The sequence below is a fragment of the Taeniopygia guttata genome, chromosome 5 (genome assembly GCF_048771995.1).
Source record: "Taeniopygia guttata chromosome 5, bTaeGut7.mat, whole genome shotgun sequence".
Classification (NCBI taxonomy): Eukaryota; Metazoa; Chordata; class Aves; order Passeriformes; family Estrildidae; genus Taeniopygia; species Taeniopygia guttata.
In genome coordinates, this window is record NC_133030.1 from 15987021 (window position 1) to 16010491 (window position 23471).

At 44.5% G+C, this 23471-nt stretch overlaps 1 protein-coding gene across 18 annotated transcripts in view; it reads right to left on the reverse strand.

Moving 5' to 3' along the window:
* Positions 1–23051, reverse strand: part of SOX6 (SRY-box transcription factor 6) — a 374330-nt gene extending 351279 nt beyond the window's left edge. For 5 of the 18 annotated variants that reach the window (XM_041716780.2, XM_072929686.1, XM_041716789.2 and 2 more), the window contains exons 1-2: positions 21326–21464; positions 20656–20835 (exon numbers count right to left, since the gene is read on the reverse strand). The gene's annotated coding sequence lies outside the window, so the exon portion shown is untranslated. Of the gene's footprint in view, positions 1–14338; positions 14806–14900; positions 15354–15377; positions 15786–16152; positions 17101–20655; positions 20836–20974; positions 21114–21325; positions 21466–21871; positions 22009–22354; positions 22467–22915 lie in introns of those variants that run through there. The other 13 variants (XM_072929673.1, XM_072929674.1, XM_072929672.1 and 10 more) reach the window with 13 other exon arrangements.
* Positions 23052–23471: the final 420 nt, after the last annotated feature.

A 23471-nucleotide genomic window follows, 5' to 3' on the forward strand; every position in this document is an offset into this window, starting at 1 on the left:
GATGTGAAGGTGAATTATTTCCATGCTGCAAATTCTAAAACGGGAATCTGGTTTTATGTGGAATTTCTTTACATTTCATGCTTGTAAATAAAAGATCCTCGTGCTGCCCTATGCATCTTAACCTCTTTTACAGAATTTATTGTTCTCATTATGATCATTAATCTCTTTAGGTTTTGAATTGAAATTTTAATATTAAAAGTATTGCTAGTTGGCCTTCAGCAGAAGACATAAAATACTTTCTTCTGTTGCTAACATAGGTGCTTACAGATCCACCTATGAACTTATTATCAGATTTTTGACTAATGAAAACCATTGCACTCATTGTCAGAAAGCACTGGAAAGATCAGATTCCAAAATCTTGTGTGCCCCCTGTTCTGAATGGCGCTGAAAATCTCTTGCTCAGTGCCCCTTTCCAGGGAGCTAAAGGGTCCCAGAGGAGAGATGAGATAGTCATATAATCAAGTCCAATATATGTCTGCTTTGTGCTCCATATTTTTACCTCTTTCAAAACATTTTTAAGATTCATGTGTAACATTGCTTTAGGTCAAAACGTATTACTATACGTGAGAGTACCAGTCTGCCATGGAAATCAGTTCCATTGCTGGATTTATTTTCTCTCTTGGAAAGCTGACTAGTCTATTTTATAAACTAGCAATAGCTGTATTTTAAAGTTTATAAAACCTGGCCTCTGGCTAACTTGTAAACATAGGATATATTATCCTTTTGTTTGTAAGGTTTAATCCTACAACTGTCAAGCTGAATAAACCTTTAGAATAATAGTAAAAATATTTTTTAAAAATAGTCATCACTAACAGAAAATTGAACTCAGATTGAGATAAAAATGTCAGTGGCACAAGTTTTTGGCACATTTGGCACTATTCATAGAACTGGGAACACTTTTACCATTTAAATTTCTTAAAAGCATTCTTGAGCTATCTGATTTTAAAAATTGTAAGGTGATAAATATTTTCAAACGTATCTATGCTTCACCCTCCACTTTCAATGAATCTCTGGTAGTTGGCAAAAAAAAAGTTATAGTGGTTTAAGCATGTAGGACCTTACGGATGCTGAATATGAAATTACATTTTTCTGGTGGATTCAGAGCACATGTCCATACAGCAGCATTAAATTTATTTGCTCATACATTTGCAACTCTTAGCATTTGCTCCCAGAGCACACTAAAACACACTAACCACAGTGCAAACACTGAGCTGGGGACATTCTTTATACCTTGTAGTCGCAGCAGATTGCACAAGAGGAGAGAAGGGCTCTGTGAGTCAAGCAACATGTCAATAATCGCGGTCTGTGGCGGCACCAAAACAATCGATAACGCCAAATTCTCCTCCCTCAGCCACTGCTCCCCGGGCTGCACCAGAGCTGTGTGCTGTTCCTCCTCCTAGGAGTGCTACCAGAACTGCTGTCCCTGCTGGAGCTGCTGTCCCTCCACTGACACACTGATGGAGCATGGGCTGAGTGCCCTTCGCTACGTTTGGAGAGATCCCACAGCCATTCACTGCACCTCAGCTGAGAGGCAGGAAAAAGGAGCCAAGCGTATGATTTCTTCTGTCCCTCCAGCTAGACGTGCAACAACATGCCTGTCTACACTCTAATCTAGGCTATATAAATACTTTTCCTCAGCTATTTTAAAGACAGAACATAAAAGGAAGGACAAACAGTCAAGATTTAAGCTAGCACTTAACTGAACCCCTATTCCATCCTGATGGGAGGCAAGCAAAAACTCTTCCAGAGACAATGGAAGTCTTTTCCCTCAGAGATTTGAAAAGATCAAGGTTTGTTCCTGCTGAGGAGAAATGGCATCCATTATCTTTGCTGGAGACATCTAGGATTTTCCCCCAGCTTGCCTTTTTGTTTGTTTGTCTTTTTTAATTCAGTTTGTTCAATTGAGCCTTTGTGATGCTTGGTGAGGAATTTGGGGGAATAACGGACAAATATTTATTTAAAATTCATATATAATTGACAGCAATAGCAACCATACAATTACAGAAAAATATTCTGTGGCTTCTGTAACACTACTGAGGTAGTGCCAAGATTATGCTTCTTAACAGAACAGGTGAGAGTAGGAGGAAGAAAAAAATTAGACCATTACCTTACATGGCCAAGACATTTTGAGTTAAGACCAAATATCTGACAGTACTGCCTAGAGATCTCAGCTCAGATAAAGCTCACTACTAATAATCATCTGAAGAATGCTCATTTGGAACAAGTTTTAAAAATGGTAGTAGGAGGCAGAGAGACCTTGGAAACAGAAAAGTAAATATAAACAAATATAATTTATTTTCAGAATTTTATATACTAACAGTAGACAGGCATTATTAATTTCTACGAATAAACACCATAGTTCAAAAAAAGAAGAAATAAAATCTGGGTCAAATGTTGATCTCCTGATCAAAAATCTTAGCAATTTCACATTAAACATAAGTTGATTATAAAGAACATATTTATTTAGCATCAGTAATTATGTAAAATGAGCCATTCCCTCTGGAGATTATCCATAGGCTTCTAGACAAAACAAGCCCCAGAAGTTTTTAATCCTGACCATGTAGTGGGCTGACCATTACACAAAGGAGCAGGTCAGTGAGGAAATTCATAAGCCAAAAAAATATATAAACCACCACTACTGAATAAGGATTCAGCCCTCCAAAGTGCTAAGCACATTGGCCTGAATCCAATGAAGTATTTAACTACATGCTGAATTTTAAGCACATACATAGTCTCATTCCCACTGAGATTATTCCTGGGCTTTAAAGCTCACCATGTGCTTGTATAGTTTTTTGAACTAGGACCAGAGTACTTGGTATCTTCGAGGACTTGAACCCTTGACTGTTAGGAGCTGGACCTGGAAGAGCTCAAGCCTACGAGTTTTCTACTTTGGTCAATAACTCTGAATTTCACTCTAAAGATGTGAATCACACAGAAATTTCAAGTTCAGATTTTGACACCCCAAAATAAATAAATAAATACATACATACTCCCCTCTACGTCGAAACAAAGAACCAAAACCCATCAACTCCTCTGTCTGAGCAAACACATATTCTGCCCAGTTCAGTTGTAAGAATCAATGCTGGGAATAAATGCCAGCTCTCTAATTCATCACTGCTATTTATTTTAGTACAAAAATGGTGAGAAGAGGCAAACTGCTCTTCACACTTTTGATCATAGCCATTATGTCTACTACACCAGACAACAGGCAGCCTGTGGCTGTCAATGGCTTCTGGCAAATGAGAATCTCTTTACTCAGCAATTGCCTTCACCACAACTCTGGAATTCACCACGAGGAGAAGGAGGCCAAAGTGTGACACTGAGTATGCTTTTGGACAAGCAAAATACCAGGAGAGCAAAATGCAAATAAATTAATTTTGCACATCAAACAAATCATGGCTAATATTAAACAGCCTTTTATCTGCATGCAAAAGGGATTGTTTGTTTAATGTTCTGCCTTTTTTTTTTATTTATTTCAGGGCCTTATTCATTGCAAAAAAAAACAACAACGAAAAAAAAACAGCTCTGAAATAAAAAAAAATTAAAAACAAATAAATTCATTTTATTGGAATCTGAACTTTAAAAAAGTTTTGTCAGATCCTGACACATTAATCAAGTGAGTACTTGCATGGAGCAACTTAGAGGGAATAGAATGAACCACATGCACCTCTATGTCAGAAACAAAATTTGAAACAAATTGTGGGAGGCTATTTTGTGCAGTGTCTGCTGTGCCTCATTTGGACAACTGTATTACACTGTGGCATAGAAATGAAATAGTGAACATGCATAACCAGTCATAGAGTGATCCTAAAATAATCAGACAGTCGGCTGCCACGATCTAGCAGCTTTAACTAGATGGAATATTGCTGTGGGGATCCATTTGCTGGTCCCCAGCATTCACCAAGAAAAAGCATTTACATGCACCATAGCATTTTTTATATGCTTAAGAATGCCAATGAAGCCACAGTAATGAACAATCCTGCTAACCCTGGGCACCTGAGATTAAACATTGAGGATATATGGATCCTTCTCTGGAAGTTCCAGTGGCTCAGTGTCTTTTGTGATAAAGCATCACATTTCTTGTATTTTTGAGCTGGCTCCCTGTTTGTTACCTCTGCGTCTCCATGGGCCCAGCCCAACCTACCACACACAGCTGGAAGGCTGCAGGCCATGGTCCAGCTCTTCTAAAAGAACTGTCTGCCACAGGAAGTCCAAAAAAACTTCTTGCTGAAAGTACAAGAACTGCACTATTTTCCAGAAAGCTGAGAATATAGAAAAACTCTTTTCCTTTTACATAACACAATATTCACAGTTCTGGAGGTTGTACATCCCAGTTATCAACAGCTGTTCAATCATTACTCCCCCTCTAACCTCAATTAATATCCCATTTGATTGTGAGTGACAGAAGTGCTGATTTTGATATCTCATCCTCAGTTCTTGGAAAGTTCTTGGAAGAGCCTAAGCAAAGGAGAATAAAGTAATTAGGTATGCCTTGAAAGGCTGCAACCACTAATGCTTATTTGCCCCCACACATCCTAGGGTTTTTTTCCTGTCTGTCTGCTTCTCATCCTATCCCCTTTCTTCCTTTTGCTTCCTCTCAGTCAAGTATTTTCCTTCCCTTTCCATCCCCAGAAACTACTTCAGATTCTAAAGTATATATTTAATTTCTGCTTTGCTTTTAGCTAGTCTCAAAACTTCATCATGAACAAGATCAAAAGGATATAAAATAAAATCTCATTTCTCATCCAACACTCAGACCACAAACTGGTGTGCAAATGTATTGGGATTACTGATTTGCACAGATGGTCTAGAATCTATTAATCCTTTCAAAAATATTTGCTATCAACCAGCTATCAGAATGATCAGTAAAGCACAAAAATGTTTACGATTCATGCTAACCATTCACAGACTGATCATATAAATAATATTTATGTACACTTCTAAAAAATACTGATATGACCAAACTGATCCACTCAAACGTTTCCCAGAAACCTGCATTTTCTCAGACAGCAAGGACAGATAACTTGTGTCTCAAAGAATTGGATGTGAATAACTTGATGAGCAACAGAAAATGAATACAGAGTTCACTCTTGAATATCATAAGCACTAAAGGGACTTCAACAACTGCATATCTTCTTCAGAAGAGAGCATTACACCACCTATATAGAGAAGTTTTTAAAATCAACATATATCAAGCTATATCCAAATCCTACTTGACTACAGAAAATCTCTATGCATGTTCAACAGCAATACAAGCATTACAGTTGCTATTCACTTCAATTATATATGCATTCACTCACTTTTCCCTCCCATCTTTGTCCTTTCATAGTCCTTCCCCTCCTCTTCCTCTCCCTTTGTTTTTTCATCCCTCCTTTTCTCCCACACACTTTCAAGAAGGCCCAATTCAGCACAGTGTGGCATCAGCAGAGACCAGCGGCAGCTGCTGTTCCAGCTACAACAGTGAGTGGGTTTAAAAAAAACCAAGGGACCGCTTTAAAATTTGGGAGAGCTGTTTAAACTGAATATGTAATAACTCTGCTGAGGATTTGGACTTCAGCTGCACTCAATAGGGGTGCTTCATTACCTACTTGTGGGAATGTCACTTGTCTGTGGTGAGGTCACAGCCTCCTGGCGGTAAATTCCGTATGTGCTGTGCAGCCCGGTCAGCTGAAAACAAACTAGCAGATGCCACCCTGATTTGCATCCAGTTGCTATTGATACTAAAGGGACAATATGTGAAAGACAGGAAGTATCATGTGGGAGCCACGCTTCACCAGTGTGAGGGGAAACGAGCCTTCTTCTTTATCTAATCATCCCAAGCAGAATTACTGAAATAGAAAAGGCTTCCACAGCAGGAACACGGCAATCAAAACCAGTTTGGGGATGGTTTTGACTCTTACTGGTTTATTGGTTATCCTAGGCATTTCTGTGCCACTTTGATTGGGGTGGAGGGGGGGATTCATCCAAAGTAAAAAGAGCAATAGCTTAAACCTTGATGTTTGCACTTCTAATGGAAATCACCCATACAAACGATTCAGCAAGAGTTTCCTCCTGCTCCTTTTGGGTTTAGTTATGTTACACTCATATTGTGAAAAATTGATTCAACCTGAAAACTTCACAAATTAAAGAAGTCCAGCTAATTCTCAGTAATAACTCTTTAGGTACATTTTACTTTCTCATACACATTTTCTCTTCCCCTGAAAAGACTGTACAACATTCACAGCATTCAAAGTCTTTCACTCTTAAACCATTGCGATAAGTTTGTGTTTGTAATTTGATCCCATTCAATCACAGAGTTTTGCAATGGTGTTTTCAAATCAACCTCTAGTAGGCACACCCATGCAGCCTGTAAAACACATGGCAGCATGGCTGCAGTAAAATACACACCGGCATAGCTGCACTGCCACTGCTAATCAGAGCTTTTGTTACATTCTTAAACATCACAGATTGAACCCTTCTTGTCTGGAGGGGGTAGAGAAGTTAAAAATAATGAGACTTTTCACTGACTGAAGATAAACATGAAGCAGGAGAAAAGACTGTGTAGACCAACAAGGAAAGAAAAGCCTTTTGGCTTTCACCAAAGGTTGAGGGAAGATCTTTGAAGCAGGGAACAAGGCCCCCTGAACTGCTTGAATACACAGCAGACTTGGCTCTTTAAAAGACCAGGTTGAGTGTTGAGGGTAAGCAGATGAGAATGAGAACATGCTTTGTCTTACTTATTTTTCTAGAGCATTATGTGGCAATTGCTTTATTTCCTGGTCTCTTCTGTTTGACATTTTTCTATCTCGCCACTCTTCTCTAAACTGACTCCTCACAGTCTGTATGGCCATCATCCCATCCCAACACCAGTCTTCTAGTTCATGAAATCCAGGTGAAAAGCCAATTCTAACTTGCTTTGAATTAAATGAAAATTCCATTGTTACTTCTAAGGAGAAACACCATGGGCACCATAATTTCCATGTCCAAAAGACATGGAAGAGAACTCCATAAAGAGAACTAGGGTCTATAGAAGGCAACAAGAAAGCATGAACAGATTTTCCCAGAATTCAATTTAGACCTTTTGATCAAGCAATGAGAGTAGATACAGACAGCAGAATGCAAGAATGTATGCTTGTAAACCAGAGGTGAATACTTAATTTCACTCATAGGCACTACCATAACAAGATCACTATTCAACAGTGATTGTGTTTCAATATGTTGAAACAACTTCTTAGGGACATAAAAAAATGCCATGTGCATATCTACATATATTTGCACAAAAGGCTGAATAAAGTATATTCCCACTGCGGTGGTCTACATGAATCCCTTAGCAGAAGAAAAACACAAAAGGACCTGCAAGAAGGTAATCTGCCCTCAGCAAGGTAATCTGCCCTCAGCAGATCAGGTATGAATGAAAGAAAATTTAAAAAAAAAAAAAAAAAAAAGAAAAACACATAGCCACAGTCCCCACAATTACAGGAAGCCAGCAAGCCAGAAGTCAGAATCCCCACATGCTATATAATGTACTGCACCAGAAGATCTGCTGGAAGATAGATATGGAGGGACAGTTGGTCTAGCATGTAGTTTATATGAGGTGAATTCCTGTTAATATCACCCTAAAGCCATAAAAAACATCATGTAAGCAAACCTGATTCCACCCTGATTGACACAAAATTATCCTCTAGAGTTAATCCAATGCAAAAAGGGCCCTGACACACATCTCCACAGAGTCACAAAAAGTTCTTTCCATTAAAACCAGAAGGAACTGCATCCTGGCCTAAGGAATGTGATTGTGGCTAGAGTAAAAAGGCATCCTCCTGCTTAAGCAAACTGTTACACTGGCTTACACCAGCTGAGAATCTGTCAAATACCAAATTATATCAAGAATATTCCTCTGAAATAGTTCAACATTCAAATTCCATATATATCAAATCCTTCAAAATGCTCATTCTAATAACAATGAGCCAGTCAGACTGGCTTATATGACGCTGCTCTTCTCCAGAAAGTTCCCAAAATCTGAGTCCTCATCTAGCTCCACCTATTACTTCAACAGCTGGATTTGGTCCTTCTGAAGCAAAATGCTGTGAGTGCCCTTAGCACAACTTAGCACAAACAGCACTGAGGAAAGGAAGTGAGGATTCTCTGTGCCAGTTAAAACTGTAAGAATGTAGATGGACAACTCCATCCTATCTTAGCTGGAATTAGGCCATGACACTGAGGTTAACCCCCCCCACTAGTGCAAAAATACCATTGGTTTTCACTAACCACAAATGGTCAGGAGCTTGCTGGAAGGAACCCATCCACAGCAGTCTCCCAGATGCAAGAAGCAGGAGAACAGCAGCAGAAAGGGTGGGATTCCAGCTCATGGACACATCCATGAATCACCTAAAACTGGACAAAGCTAAGCAAGACTGCAAGACTGCTGCAACACAATCACGGTGCAGACATCTGTTTAAAGCACAAAGACTTCCTAAAAGCTTCACCTCTGGAGCATTTAATGGACAGAGCCTCTGTGGAACGAGCATCTCTGAGTAATGAAGAAACTCGCAGAGCTTTCTGCCTCCTCCGCACTGGGACACTGACCAACACGGTTTATGAAGTAAACAATTCAACAGCAGCCCTTCCTGAACAGCTCAGGGTGATGCACTCAGGAATTAAAGTCACATTTATTCCAGAAAAGAGTTTCCAGACAGGGAGCACCCTGCAGTATTTTATGTCAATTTTCCCACAATGGCAGGTCCTTGGAGTAATATATAAATTCTCCTTATGCTGTGTAACAGTTAGCTGGAATTAGTAAACACATATTGTTTCATTAAATATATTATGTTCCAGCACATGCATTTAATTTGCCATAAAGTATGGTATGTTAGAAATCACACCATTTGTAATAAATCAGAAAAGATATTAGCATTTTTGTTTCTAATACAAGATATTTTATGCAAGTTGTAAAATTTCAGTGGTATATGGAAGGGGTCTTAGTGAAATACACAAAAAAATATGACTATAAACAAGCCATCATTCTGGTAAGAGGAAATACAAACAACCAGAATAAAAATAGTTGATGCACAAAAGCCGTAATGAGGGGGTTGCTCAAAAAATAACTTCTACTTTGAATGGTTTGGATGAAATACAAATTATCCACAGAAAAGTGTGGACTGGCATAAATGTTTGTACAAAATTATAAGTATATTTCTAGAAGTATGCAAGAGGCAACCGCCTGCATGCTGCACAAGGTCCCAACAACGCTCTGCGTAAGTGCTAGTGCACAGAGTCCAAACCACTGCATTTTAATTACTATGCAGCCTCAGATATATTGCCTTTGATATGGAAATGTTCTTGTTCTCTCATCTTCACATACGGTCTCATGCACAGAAATCTTTATCTGATTCATAAAAAATAAACTAGAATCCAATCTCAACACCTGACCTCAGTGCTTAGAAGTTTTTTACTAAGCATGGTGTCACTATAAAAAGAATGGGTAATATTGGTGTAAAGTTAGATATTTGGAGCAATGATATGAAGGATTTGCAGTTAGGAATCAAATCAATACTGCACCTCTGAGGTTTTAGAGTTTCCTATTGCCTTATGTCAGTCTACCAGTGACTGGAGACACAATTGACTACACCTTTCTGTATAGCTCAAGAAGAAAGAAAAAATATTTAAATGACATCCTGTCTTGCCAGCGATGGAAGAGATGCAACTCAGCCACTTGCTGTATGGAATAGGTTCTGAAATCTAATAAATCACTAACATCAAACTTTTCACCTTTTTTTTTTTTTTCTAAATTCAGACATTACATTCTTGAACATATTTTAAAGGTATGCACTACAAAGTTTGCAGAAGAAGAAGCAAAACATGTCCCAAGCTTTACTTCAACAAACAGGTAAAATAAACACAAAAGTACTTGAAATACAAACCCAGTACTTTCCTGTATCTTATATTAATATGCTGTCCATAAGAAGGCTAAAAACTTTGCTTTTACAAATTCTACTAGTCACTCAGAAAAAAACATTAAATATTCAGACCTATTTAGGTAATTCTCCTAGCTCTATAGAATTACAGTCCCTTTTTCTAAAGAATATGATCTGTGTAAGCTCCCTATGGATGATAATGGCCCATCTGTAAATCATTTTGTTGCAGGTTATCTGTTTTTTATCACTGCTAGTACCTGTCTGTCCCTGATATGATACCCTTAAACACATTAACTTGATGGAATGTTTTGCCTGACTTCAAAAAACCAGCCATTGATCCATTCTGCGCTACAAATGAATTACTCTGATTAACCTAGTTTAACAATATACCACATTTTATCGTATTCTTTCCAATTCACAAGATTCAAGAAATATTTGATTGAACTAATTTCCAAGCAATGATTTCCAGACTTGGGACACTGGGTTTTTTTCTCCTTAATTTAAGAAGACAAAACAGTAAACATAAAACTGATATGAGTATTTTAAAATATACAAGAGAAGGAGAGAAATGTCTGTGTACTGATTCTTGTTTCTTTAAGAGAAAATCCATTTTTCAGACTCCTGTTGTACTAATTGAAAGAGAATTATTTAAAACTTCACTGAATACTTGAATATACGATGGGTATCTGTAGCAGTTTCACGAGTTCCAAAGAACTCTAGACTTTCTGAAAGACAGTAAACTAAAAATTGGCAGGAAATCTCTTACAATGATGTCACAAATATTTGTTGTTGCCACAGAATACTGTTTTAAAAGAACACCTACTTCTGTGCTGAAAAGGCTTTGGGAACATGCAATTATCCAGTTTTATCACTGTAGAAATCGACTGCTTTCCAGCAAATATGTCTATCAGATCTCTCTCTTCTGTGCAGAACTATATCTAAATAAATAGGCACGTATTTCAGATAGACATAATACTAGTCCAGTACACAACTTTATCAGTGATAGGATTTTATGGTGTTTTGTTTTTTTCATAATGTGATGTAAAGGCCTGCAATGACACATGTACAGATACATACTGCGGGAGAATCATTGTCTAAAAAACTCCAAATGGCTCATACAAAAGAGAAGAAAATTCAGTTTCTGCGGTTTGGTAATAAGTCCCCTAAAAGTTCCCATTCTTGCTGCTCTACCTGAGGAAAAACAGAAAGTTGTGTAAATAAAAATTACACAAAAAGCCACCAGAAGAAATGAACAGAAACCTGCTTGCTAGAGTACAAACCTGAAACATGCACCTCTGTGTGTTTTGCTGCTGCTTGATGAGTGAGCTCTGTGTGAGCTACCAAGCTCTTCACACAGCAGCACTTCTCTCCCGGGTTCTGACACCATGCAGGAATGTCTTAAGGCCCTGCCTCTCTGCTTTACTGCATAAATGAAATGTTTTAAGAACATGTCGCTGTATCCCTGCAGTAGACGTAGTTCACACATACACAAACACCCCTATTTACACAACTTTGGAAAACTTTAGCCATTATACCCAAGGTCTGCCAAACAAGCCCACTAATTTCTAAAGTGACACTGTGGAAAAAAGGAAATATACAACATCCCATTGTATGGGGTGGAAAGCCAAGTGCATCCTGGCTTCTCTTTCCAAAGTAATTTTTCTTCTGGGAAGTAAATTAATTAATTAAATAATTGACTGAAGACTTTGGAGTGTGATCTATACACTTCCAAGGGGGAAATCTACCCAAGGTATTGATAGGTATGTTTCCTGAAGTGTTATCTCCCAAGGTGATCAGAGTGCTTAGCAGATAAAAGAGGACTAAAGAAACTTTCTTATGCCAACTGAGGGAAAAAATGTATTTGTTATTGCTATCATCACGCAAAGCTCTGACCTTTATTGCCACAAGATATTTTAAGGCCTCCAAGAACTGCAGGGATATGTGGATACTTTGGACTAAAAATACAATCAAAGATGCAAAAAATATGTCCAAAGAGATTTTTTTTTCCTCTTGAGCAGAAGAAGTTCGGCGGGAAATGACCACGAACAGTTGTTGGCCACATATTAAAAACCACTGGCGAGGGAACAAGCACTGGCAGTTCCCACTTGTCAACAAAACCAAGCTGACAAGTGAAGGCGACTAACTTTGGACATCCGCTATTATTTTCTACAAGTATTTTCTACTGCTAAGGCACTTGTGGCCTTACCAGTGAAACTGATGGGCTCCACTTTGTTTCTCTTGTCGCTTTCCCCGGTGCATAAACGCAAAAAAAAAAAAAAAAAAAAAAAAAAAGGAAGAAAAGCAGCAGTTACATAAGTTGAGCGGAGAGTCGGGAACGTGCAGGGAGAGACAGCCATCTGTCTCGCTCCCTTTATGCCGTGTTATACACATGGCACTGGCTTGCACCCTGCCACCCTGCCATCTAGCAGAGAAGGAAACCGAGGGAGCGCTGCGGCAGCCCAGTTCAGCCTCCCAGCAGAACCGAGACGGAGCAGGGAGCCGCAGGGAGGAGGGAGGAAATAATGCGTTTAGCAGAGGATGCGAGACTGCCGACCAAAGGGCCTCTTAGGCGCTCATCGCTGAATGAATTAAAGTTCCCGGCGAGGAGGCCGGGGGAAGCGGGGCGAGCGACACGCGTGTGCCAGGAGGGAAGGGGCCGGGAGCCGCCAGCCTGCCGGGGCACGGCGGGCACACGCCGGCGGCAGAGGGGGCGCGGGCTCCGGGCGCGGCCGCTCCCGCCCCAGGCGGCACCGGGGGTCGCTGCGGGGCCGGGCCGGGCTGTCCCCTGTGCCCCCTCCCCGGCTGCGGGCGGCCCGGGAAGCGGCCTGGAGAGCGGCGCTGGGAGCGATGCCCAGGGCTCACCTTCCCCTCCCCCCGGAGAAGAGCGCTTCAAAATGGTTTTGCAGGCGATGCTGGCCAGGCTGCGCTCGGTGCAGGGCTTCCAAGAGCAGTGCCTGGGTTGGTTTCCGTATATTCTTTGGCTTTTAATAGCTAGCTGAGGGAAAAAAAGAAAGCATTATTGTTTTCTTTCTTTCCTTCTCTCATTGCCTATTCTAAATTTGACTCCAAAGTTTAAGCAGTTGAATTGGCTAATTCTGAATACAGTCTATTGAGAGACCAGACACAGCAGTATATCCCTGTATAGCAATAGATACAATGTGCTGAATTGGCAGTCTAATTATAAATGTGGCATTTGGACCTCCTTTCAGACCCAGTGCCACCTTACCTTATGAGGGAACTTCAACTACAGCAACTGTTCAAAACAAAATGCCATTACAGGATCAGCTTCACCCAACACTGGAACCAGCCAGGGGATTGTTTTACAAACAGCCTTTCTCACTTAACACAAGAATGTATTATAAGGAAAAGTTATGGATAGTGCAGAGTCTGAAGAAAACGCGTCTGTAGTTTCTGCCAGGTGTCGAGCTACTTCAAACTGCAGCATACTCTAAATGACCTCATTATTTTCTTTTAAATGTACTCACTATAAATAATTATTCCTTAGTTTTACTAGAATGAGCTGCTAGGTACGCTCGCTGTTTATATTCCAAGCGTAGTGTGCATGTAACGTCATGAGCACAAAAACCCACGAAATATCCTGGCTCAAAACAAAAACCTGCAATAAGATCTTGCCAAAGAATCATGGGGTGCTGAAAAAAAGTTTTTTAAAGGGTCCTTTCCAGGGAAATGTTCGTATTTAATGGCAGGCTACAAGCACATATCTCACATTCATTCTTATTATTTACTTTATGGTATTATAATGGCTTAATTAAATGAGTGGGCACAAGCACGTCAATAAAACAAGTCAAGTCAAGTCGAAGTCTCAAAACAGGTTTCAAAATTGCTCCATTACACGAATACAGAAAGGGAAATTCGTTAATTTTTGGACTTCCAACTCTGTTTAAGGACTGGGTAGAACTGTTCTCCTGCCCTCAGGATCAGCACTGAAGATGGAAATGGCAAAAAATGTTAAAGTGAGGGTAAGAGAAAGCAGCAGGAACAAAGTGCCGCTCGTGTGCCGAAGGCTATTTAAATTTGCTTAATAAACATACACCTTATCTACGAACAGCAGGCGAAGATACATTACTTTATCACAGAAAGTTGCACCTCTCTGTTTTTGGGAAACACCCCTAGGACAGCACTAATCTGCCGCCCCCAGGCTCCCACCGGGCTGCCTTTCCCCGCGGCCCCCCTTCCCCCTACCGCGGCCGCTCAGACGCGACACTAATTGTCCTTTCACGGTGCCACTTTCACTCCTTCCCGTCCTTTCGCACGTAACAAACCCGCAGCACACCGCACGGCGAGCCGGCCGCGGGCAGCGCTCGGCCGGACGGGAGGGAGCCCGGCAGTGACCTCCGGGCCCCGCCGCACGGCTCGGGCCGCGGCCGGGGCTGCCGGCCCGGGGACGCGCTCCGGCGGCTCGGCTGGCGCTGCACGCCTGGAAGTACCTGCTCGCATTCCTCTCTGCTCTCCCTGTCCCCTGCCTACACCCAGCCGCGACCCCGCCGCCGCTACACGCGTGCATGCATGACACGAGCGGGCAGCGCCGGTGCCCGCTCCTCCCCGGAGCGGGGCAAGCCGCAGAGGCGCTCTCATTAGCTCCCACTGATGATTCCTTTCAGGATCATGAATGGAACAATTGTCAAAAACTGCGGGAAAAAAAAACAAGCCCCGAGACTATTATATACAGACACAGCTTGTGTGCGCGCATGTGACAGTTGCAGGCAACCCAGATTTGGCCATAAACTCTTCAGCGTTATCCGAGATAAACCATCAAATTGCGTGTACGGTAAAAAGAGGCTTCTTATCCCCAATCCAAAAAAATAAACAGCTTCCAAGGTAGTGAAACCCAGGAAAAGAACAAGCTCTCCACAAGACACACCTTGTCTCACTCGTATCCTGCAGCACCGCCTGCAAACAGCTGCGCTAGCTTGTTGCAACTGCCACTATTTTATTTTAAAAGAAAAATAACAGTAATAATAGTAAGTGAAATACTTCCTGAAAACTTACTTTGCATTTAGTTTAGGCACTATTCTTTTTTTCAGCTCGCAAAGGAAGCCGTTTTGTCCAGGTTAGGTATTGTCTACTTATGGATCAGCCTCTGGCTAAGGGTTTATTTTAATTTATGGCTTATGCATTCTTTTAAGGTCGATTTGCATGACCTCCGGCAAAGAGCTAAGGCAGCAAGAAATCCCAGGTCGACTGTTGCCACAAAGCGGCACGCATCTCCCCTTCCCCGGGTGTAAACAGAGCTCTCTGATGATGGACTGCCTTTTTCCCCCCTCCTTGTGTATCACGAATTAGGGCGCGATATCGATTTTAAAGTTTTCGGTATAACTTTATCCCGGGCTCTGCCGGGGGAGATAAGGCGGCGGCGGCGGCTCCCGGGGACAGCGCCGCGCCGTGGCCGAGCGCGGCACGGCCGCCGCCGCTCCGCAGCTTTGTGTGCTCCCCGCGGCCGTGCCCGGCCGGCTCCCAAGCACTCACCCGCCTCAAACTTCGCGCAGAACCCACAGGCACCGCTAAACTCCCCTCGCCTTTCTCCATCCCGCGTCTCTCGGGGTTATCCGCCAGGAGAAACCCACGCGAGCACTTCGGAGCAATGACAGCAGCGCTCCGCTCTCAAAGATTTATTTCGGATTTTATTTTTCCTCTCTTTCTCCCTCTCGTGTTAGTTCCTTACGTACAATATCTTCCCGCACCATGTGTTCGCCTGCCGTGGGTGATCTTAAAATACAACGCTGATCTGTCACTACATTTTAAAATAAACTCTACTCGGGAAGGATGAGAAAGTGTTGTGATTTCAAGGTACTGGGGTCCCTTAACGTCTCGGAAACCTCGGGATTCAAACAGCCCCGGAAACTCGCAGGGGGACGAGACTATAACTACTTTTCCCTAAAGAGAAGAGAGGAAAAAAAAAAAAAAAAAAAAAAAAAAAGAAGAAAAAAATAATAAGAAGAAAGAAACACAACACCCTCGTGATATCAAAGTAAATAATCGTGCAGGGGGAGGCGGGGGAAGGGGTGAATTTAGCAATGTTAAAAGCTAAACAACAGATCTATCTCCGGACGCTGCTGCTTCACTCAATTGCAACTAATAACCCATTAAAGACAGCGCAGGGGGAACTGAATTCTCTCCTGCAAAGCGACATAAATCCAGCGAAAACCCATTAAACCGCCGCCACCGCCACCAAGCCACGCAGCACTACACACCACAGCAAACAACAGGTATACAACACAATAGGGCTGGTTTTCCTGGTTACCTCCTCGGGATCCAGTGTGGCACAAAGCACTGGGAGAGCCTCCTTTTTTTTTTTTTGCAACGCGCTTCGGTAATTTTCATTAAAAAAAAAAAATTAAAAATAAAAAAAGAGGGAAGGAGGTGAAGGGGGGGAGGGAGAGGAGAGGAATAAATGGGTAGTAATTCGGTAAAATAAAATAAAATAAATGAACTAGAGTCTGCTGGTGTTTCTCCGGGCCATGGATGTGCAGGATCCCGATCGTTAGAAGTTTGCGGATGGGTTGCCTGGAGATTTGGTTACAATCAGGTTCATTTTTTTTTTTTTTTTCCTCCTGAAACAAGTGAAGGCGATGGTTACTGCTGTCAATCTTGGCAATCAATGTGAGCGGCCATGTCGTAAGTATTCAAAGCATTTCCCGTCGTGCAACATCAGAAAGTGAGTGGCCAGGGCATTGATCTGAGGAAGGCAAAAGGAGGCAGGGCTCCCCCGCCCAGACAGCACAGGCAAGATGAGACAACACAGGGAGAGAGAGGAGGGAGAGGGGAAGGGAGGGAGAGACACACACACAGAGAGAGAGAGAGAGAGAGAGAGGCTGGGAGCGAGCGGGGAGAGCAACAACTGCGGAGAAAGTGAGCACAAAACAGAAAGTGAAATCGGCGCGGGCTGCCAGCCGCATCCCCGCGCAGCTATCACCACTCACAGGGCCATTAGACACATGAAACCCTACACCGCTCCGCTCCCGCTAATGACCACTGATTGCCCGGAGTGGTGAGGAAAGGTACTAGAAAGTTACCGGGGAGGGGGTGCGAGGGCGGGGGCGGGGGCCGGAAAAGGAGGAGGGGGAGCGGGGGGGTCCCGGGGGAGCCGGTTCGCGGGGCCGAGCCGAGTCACACGGGGCCGACCCGCCCTGCGCCCGCCCTCCGCCCGCGGACACACACGCCGGGAGAGTCCCGCCGGCTCACGGGATACGGCAGGGAAATAAAATTACCCGGGAAAAGGAGAAAAAAAAAAAAAATAGCTGGAGAAAGACGCTGTGCGGGAGGAGGGAAGGGCTGGCGGCGTGGGGAGGGAGCGGGGACGACGAGAAGAGGGAAGCACTCAGCAAGCGCTTAGTGACAGCTGATAAATGGGTCTCTGAAGAGCCCGATCCGGCAGCACGGCCGGGAGGGGGGAAAAAAATTTTAAAATTAATAAAAAAATTAAACAGGCGGGTGGAGGGGGGGGGGGCGCGAGGGGACAGATGAAATAGAAACTATAAATTACACCAGAGATGGGAGTCCAGCTACAGGGACCTGGGGGAGAGAAGGCACTCAGAGCCCACAAACTATTTAGTGATGGATTCAGCAGAAAGGTGAAAAGTGAGTGCAGTGAAAAGGGCAAGACAGGTATGGCCGCAGAGGAAAAACTGATTTAGGACGGACTTGAGCTGAAGTTGGGATTCTCGTGGCGACGACGAGAAATTTTAGCAGCGGCAATATATAAATATCCCTCTCTCTGCCTACCAAAAGGCAACAGATAAGGACTGGAATATCAGCTTGAATACCAATTTAGGAACTCACGCTCTCTTGGAAGTGCTAATTGGGGACGGGGGGATGGGGGGGAGATCTGGGAGAAAGAAGGGAAAAACTATAAGGAGCTGAGGAGAAAATCAACCAGTGGCAGAGTACTGCAAACCCAAGAAAGTCTCCCTGCTGTATTTTTGCATTCCAAAGGTAAACATAAAAGAGTCTTTCAAACTGTCAGGGGCCCGCAGATCAGGTGGGCAAACAGCGCTGCAGAGAGAACGTCTCCCTCTTTTGATAGTATTCACACCTAGGCTAAACTGTTGTTAAGATGGGAGTGCGGAAAGCAACCTCAAGCCCACAAAATGAGAGAGAGAAGTTGTTGATTCATCTCTGTATTTTTGGCACTTTCTCCCCATTTTCCAGAAGGCGCCTGGAACAGTTAGTAACAGACAAACTTTTTAATTTTAAAATAGCTTCATAACTTATAGAGGCCAAAAAGACGAGGAGAGAGCCTGATTTCACTTTCCTTCTCTCTCAAGCAGAAATTTGCAGACTAGGTTAGACCCAGAAGCACACTCAGCCCCACTGCGAATGAAGCTGGCTCCAGCAGGACGTGATGAAAATTGAACATTAACGCGGTGGCACAGGACAGATATGACCTGGCTCTGATTCATTTTGTTAACAAGCTGTAAAACTCGACACACTGCTGGAGGCATGCACGTTGCATCCTCTGCCTTTGCTATCCGAGGTGCTATCGCCCCTCTCGAGCCGAGTTCAGGGAAAAGGAGTTGTAAGTTAGACCCTCTTGGAATAGTGGACCTGTTTTATACAATATTTTTGGCAATTCCACTACAATAAAAGGAGTAACCAAGTCCTATTCGGCAAGAAGCAATCACCTTGAAATAGAACTTTATAATTATCTAGTAAAGCTTTATCATCAAATTCGCTGATGAGGGCATAGTAGCTAATTTCCATGCATTCTTTCAATTTTAATAACAGGCACTAAAAAAAGTGAAATTCAGAGATGAGAGCAAATTGTATGATTGTAAATCCTGAGTTTGTATTCACCTGCATTCAGCTAATTCAAAGTATGCACCTTGCTGCAGTTACCCGGGGTATGGAATTAACAACAGTAAATAGCTGCCTCTCGAGATATTATTCTGTCATTTTTAATCTTTAATTATAAGAATTCCCGCGATTGGCCACTAACGCTTTCCTTGTAACACATTTAAACCTGCTGCAAGTAAAGGAAATTCCTTGACTTTTTGCACAACTAGTGTAGCTTTGGCACGCAAAAAGATTTTTTAAAAATTAAAATGAGCTACGTAAGAGAAGAAATGTAAATCAGAATACAAGGACGAATAGACTACCTCAGTCTGCAACTCTAGTAATTTGTTGCTGGAAGTTTTTTTTCTTCCAAGAAACAGAAATGCAAAAAACAACCCAAGCACACCTCAAATGTAGCGCCTTATTAAACAAGAAGCGGGAATGGGACAAGAGATAATTAAGGCATCAGATACATCTAACCGCCCACCTAGCTCCAAATCGGGGGAGCATCCCGCTGCACTCCCGAAATTCCAGCGCAGGGAAAGACACTGGGCTGGGGCAGGACACGGCAGGGATGCGGCCACGCCAGGAACGCTCTCCAGCTTGTTGCTTCCCCTGTGTGATCAATTAAGTTACAGATGGAACTCACAGCGCCCGAGAGCGGCAACTTTTCGGCGGCAGGAAAAGAGGATTCCTTGGGCATTGTATGCAAATGTGAGTGTGTGTGTGTGTGTGTGCGCGCTGCACGGGGATAATTGTGATTCCCTCTTTGTTTGCATAACTGAACACCCGCCGTGCGGATCCGTATACACGTGCCGAGAAACAAGAAAACGCTTCCACTTGGAGCCTTACCCCACGTTTAGACACCGCCTTTGGAATTACTGCCCTTGCTTTGGCTTCATGAGGGCTAAAGGCAGGCAGATGTTAAGGAGGGATGCTGACCTGCTGGGGGTGCCTGCGCAGGGAAGGGACCGCAGGCGCTCACATCAGGTCGGGGCACTTACCTGTGCACAGCTGTCATGGCATTTTGCGCCGTGTGTCTCACCAAATGCGCTAAAGTAAAGCAACATTCAACAAGCGAGGCAACCTGGCTGTGCGCTAAGTTGTACGTAGCGCATCTTAAACCTGAGCAGCAAACCTGCAACTCCTGGAGAGCTGGCGGAACAGTCTCAGAAGTTTTGGATTCAAAGGGCAAGAAATTTCACTTTAAAAGTCATTCACCCACTACTATACTGCCCTCTCATCCCAGTTAATGCCGGACAATTAAGAGGCACGCTTATAAATTCCCTCTGCGGACACTGTCCGACAATGAAGGCTTGTTATAGGCTTGCTAAAGATGTTCAGAGAAACTTTTGCAAAATAATCAACAGCATCTGAGAGAAAGCTAAAGGAAAAGAAGTTAGAGCCTGATAATCCGATGGGGGAAAAGTTTTGTTAGACTGGATAGAAGTAAATTACTGCACGTTTCTTCAAAAGCAAACCCATCAGCTGATACTAGTTCCCCTAGAACAAGAACCTCTGGCGAACTCCTCCAAATTTAGGGGATGTTTGCATTTTGTAACACTCAAAGCTAAAGATCTGCCTGAAAACAAAAACTCTGAATTCCTTACAGACTCATCTGCCAACAAAATGTATTGTCTTGGCAGAAAAAGGATCAAGGAGATTTTAATTTCATTTTAAACTGTGCATCATCTTGATAGCGAAGGAAAAAGCCGCAGCAACAATCTCCCCGCTCCACGCCCCCGCCGTTCAAAAAAAAAAAAAAAAGGAAGGGGGGGGGGGAGAAGAGAGAACTGGAAAAACCACATAAACTTTTACAAAGAAAATAAAAGCAAGTTCGACATGAAAACCCCTTCCTGTCTCAGAAAGTTCATTTTAAAGGTCCCTTCTGTAAATCTAAAGTGCAAACACCAGGCTAAGGTAGTGAGTGGCTGGAATTTGCATGCTGATAAGAGAAGGCTGTTGTACTTACAGTGACAGAGGGCAGGCTGCGGAAGAAAAGCTGTTTGTGTTAGCCTGAGAGTCACCCAGGGCTGCAATGAGAGGAGAAGAGAGGAGTGGGAGTGCCAAGCTGGATACACCTTCACCGCATCTCATCACATCTGCCAGCCTCTCTCTCCCTCTCTCTTTCATTTCCACATTCCCTTTGTTCCTGAAAAAAAAAATCTACACGTCACATCAGTCCCCAGATGCAGTCTACACCAAAGAAAAAAAATGAATAATTCAATCAAACTGTGCATAGTCTCTAAGGCAATAAATCTATTGCACTTAAAGAAACGAAGGGTAATTACCGCTATAGAATTAGAATAAGGCCAGAGCGCCAGGGATCCCAGGGTCTGTAAACTCCACGGTCAAATAAAGTTTCATTTATTTAATCCTTTGACAACCCCAATGTAAACTAAAGGGGAGGATCAGAACTTATTCCGGTTGGGTTTGAGAATGCTTGAAGTGTATGTTATAAAAGGAGAGCGCCCGTGGTCTGTGACAAACACAATGCAAGGGAGTAGAAGTGTTTCACGGCATCACCTCCAGGGTCCGTTCCCCCCTCCCTAATGAAGAGCAGACCACACTCCCACTTCCACCGGCTCCTGCTGCTCGCTGCAAGTGCAGCGGGGATCGCTGGCAGCCAGCAGCCGCCTTACCTGCTCCCGAGCGCCAGCACAGCCTGACAAAAACTCAGGGGAACCGGCAATTTTGTTCCACGCTCTGGCGGAGAGAAGCCTCGGGGGATTTGCACCGGCAAGGATTGCCTCGGAGCGGTGCCCCTGCCTCGCGGATGTGTGCGGGGCTGAGGCGGGGGACAGCCCGCCGGGGGCGGGGGGAGCCCGGCGGGAGCGGAGCCCGGCGGGGCGGGCGCGGCGGCGCTGCCGGAGCGCGGGGACGGACCGGCCGGGGCGGGAGGCAGGAACCGCGCTGCTCCCGCGGCTGCCTCGCAGGCTGCTCCCTCGGCTCGGAGGTAAGATCACTCTACATTGTGTTTGTCCCCCCACGGGTACCCCGGGTGCCAGCGGCGCGCTGTGCGCTGACGAGAGCGGCGGCTCGGGGCTGTGGCTCAGCTCCCGGTGCCCGAACCGAGCTGGAGCTTAACGTCGGCATCTGCCGCTTTACACTCTCCATCACATTCTTTGCAAACTTCTCTTGAGGGGCTGAGGGAGGAGTGAGGCGGAGAGGGGGAGGGGGAAACTAACCCCAGGTGAGACCGCGCTCTTGAGATGCCGCAGACCCTCGCTCCGACGCCGCCGGGCTCTGCGCCGACCGGGGAGGCTGAAACACCTTCCGCCGGCGCGGAGCATCGCGCACCCCCCGTGCCTGCGCCGCCGTAGCAGCGGTTTGATTTATCCGAGACATTACCGGGACTGTTATTCCAGGGAAGGCAGAGCGGAGCGCGCTCCCGGGGCTGTCCATGTGCTTACCGCGCCACCGTGAGGCGGGCGCGGGCCCCGCACCGAGCGCCCGCCGCGCTCCCGGGGCAGCCGAGCGCGCCGCGGCCGCGGGGACCCCGCGCAGGGCGGACGGCGCCGTCGGGGCTCCGCCGCGGGCAGCCCGCAGCGCCCGGGGCTCCGGGACAGCGCACGCCGCTGCCTCTCGCCCGCTCTCAGGGGCCGGAGAAAGACGGGGAGAATTTCAGGAGAATTGAGGAGATGGGAATACCCAAAGCGAAAGCGCCGCACCTGTGTTTTCCTTAGCCCCCCGCCCCGGGACTTTCTCCCGCCTTCGCCTGTCTCGCCGCGGCCGGGCGCTCCTCGGAGGACTGGGGTGAGTAGGGCAGAGCGCATCCCGGCCCGCTCCTCCCGCCGGCACCGCTCCCAGTAAATCCCCTCCGACCCCCCTGCTGGAAGGCAGCGTCCCCTCGGAGCGTGTGCCAGGGAGCACTGCTGGCTCCTCTGCTCATCCTCTTTCCGCCTCCTTCCCCGGCCAAAATCAGGCCAGTTGCACTGTCCGGACTTCCCTGGAAGATTTTCCTTCTCTAGTCGTTTAGGTGATTTCCTAAAGCTTGAGGCTGGGGTTTTGGTTATATTTATATTAATGGAAGGGGAATAGGGAAAAAAGAAAAGAAGAAAGACTAGGCTGTCACCACCCATGGACATTACCTGGGGTGACACTGCTAAAAGTTGTGAACAAGGCTCAGCACGATGAGGTTCTAAGGCATGCTCCAGGCACATGAAAGCTATGGAAATGGATCCAGTGCAGGAGACAGATCCATTTATACAGGGGCACAACACACCACTTACCTCTCACAGAAAGCTTTAACCCAGAAGGGGGTTCCTCTCAGGAGGCTTTTGCAGCTGGTGGAAAGCATCCCAGCTACTGGAAAGCATCCATCATGTCAAGGCATCCCAGCATCCAGCAAAGCACTGACTGCACTGGCAAGGTTGAAGTCCCTTAACTCCTACCTTCTAGTTGCACTGGCAGAGTAACCTCCACACTTGAATCGTGAGAACTCTAATAACAACTTCCAAAAAATGGCAATTACCTTCAGCTGTGCTTAGGAATCACCTTAAGATTGGATACCTGATGCTTTTCATGCACGGAGTTAAAAGTAGAAAAACAGTAGCGTGACTGTGGAAGGTGCAAGTATTTGCACTGAAATGCATCTGCTCCCCTAATCTGCGAATTTCACCTAACAGCTGGATTTGCCTGTTTGTCATCCTAATCATTTTTCAACTCCCATCTCTGTAGAGCAGGATGACCATAAACCACCACTAACATACAAAAACGCAGCTCAAGATTAACGGTGATTTAAAATGTGCTTTTCCAGAAGCAACCCAAAGCCACGCCAGAGATGTT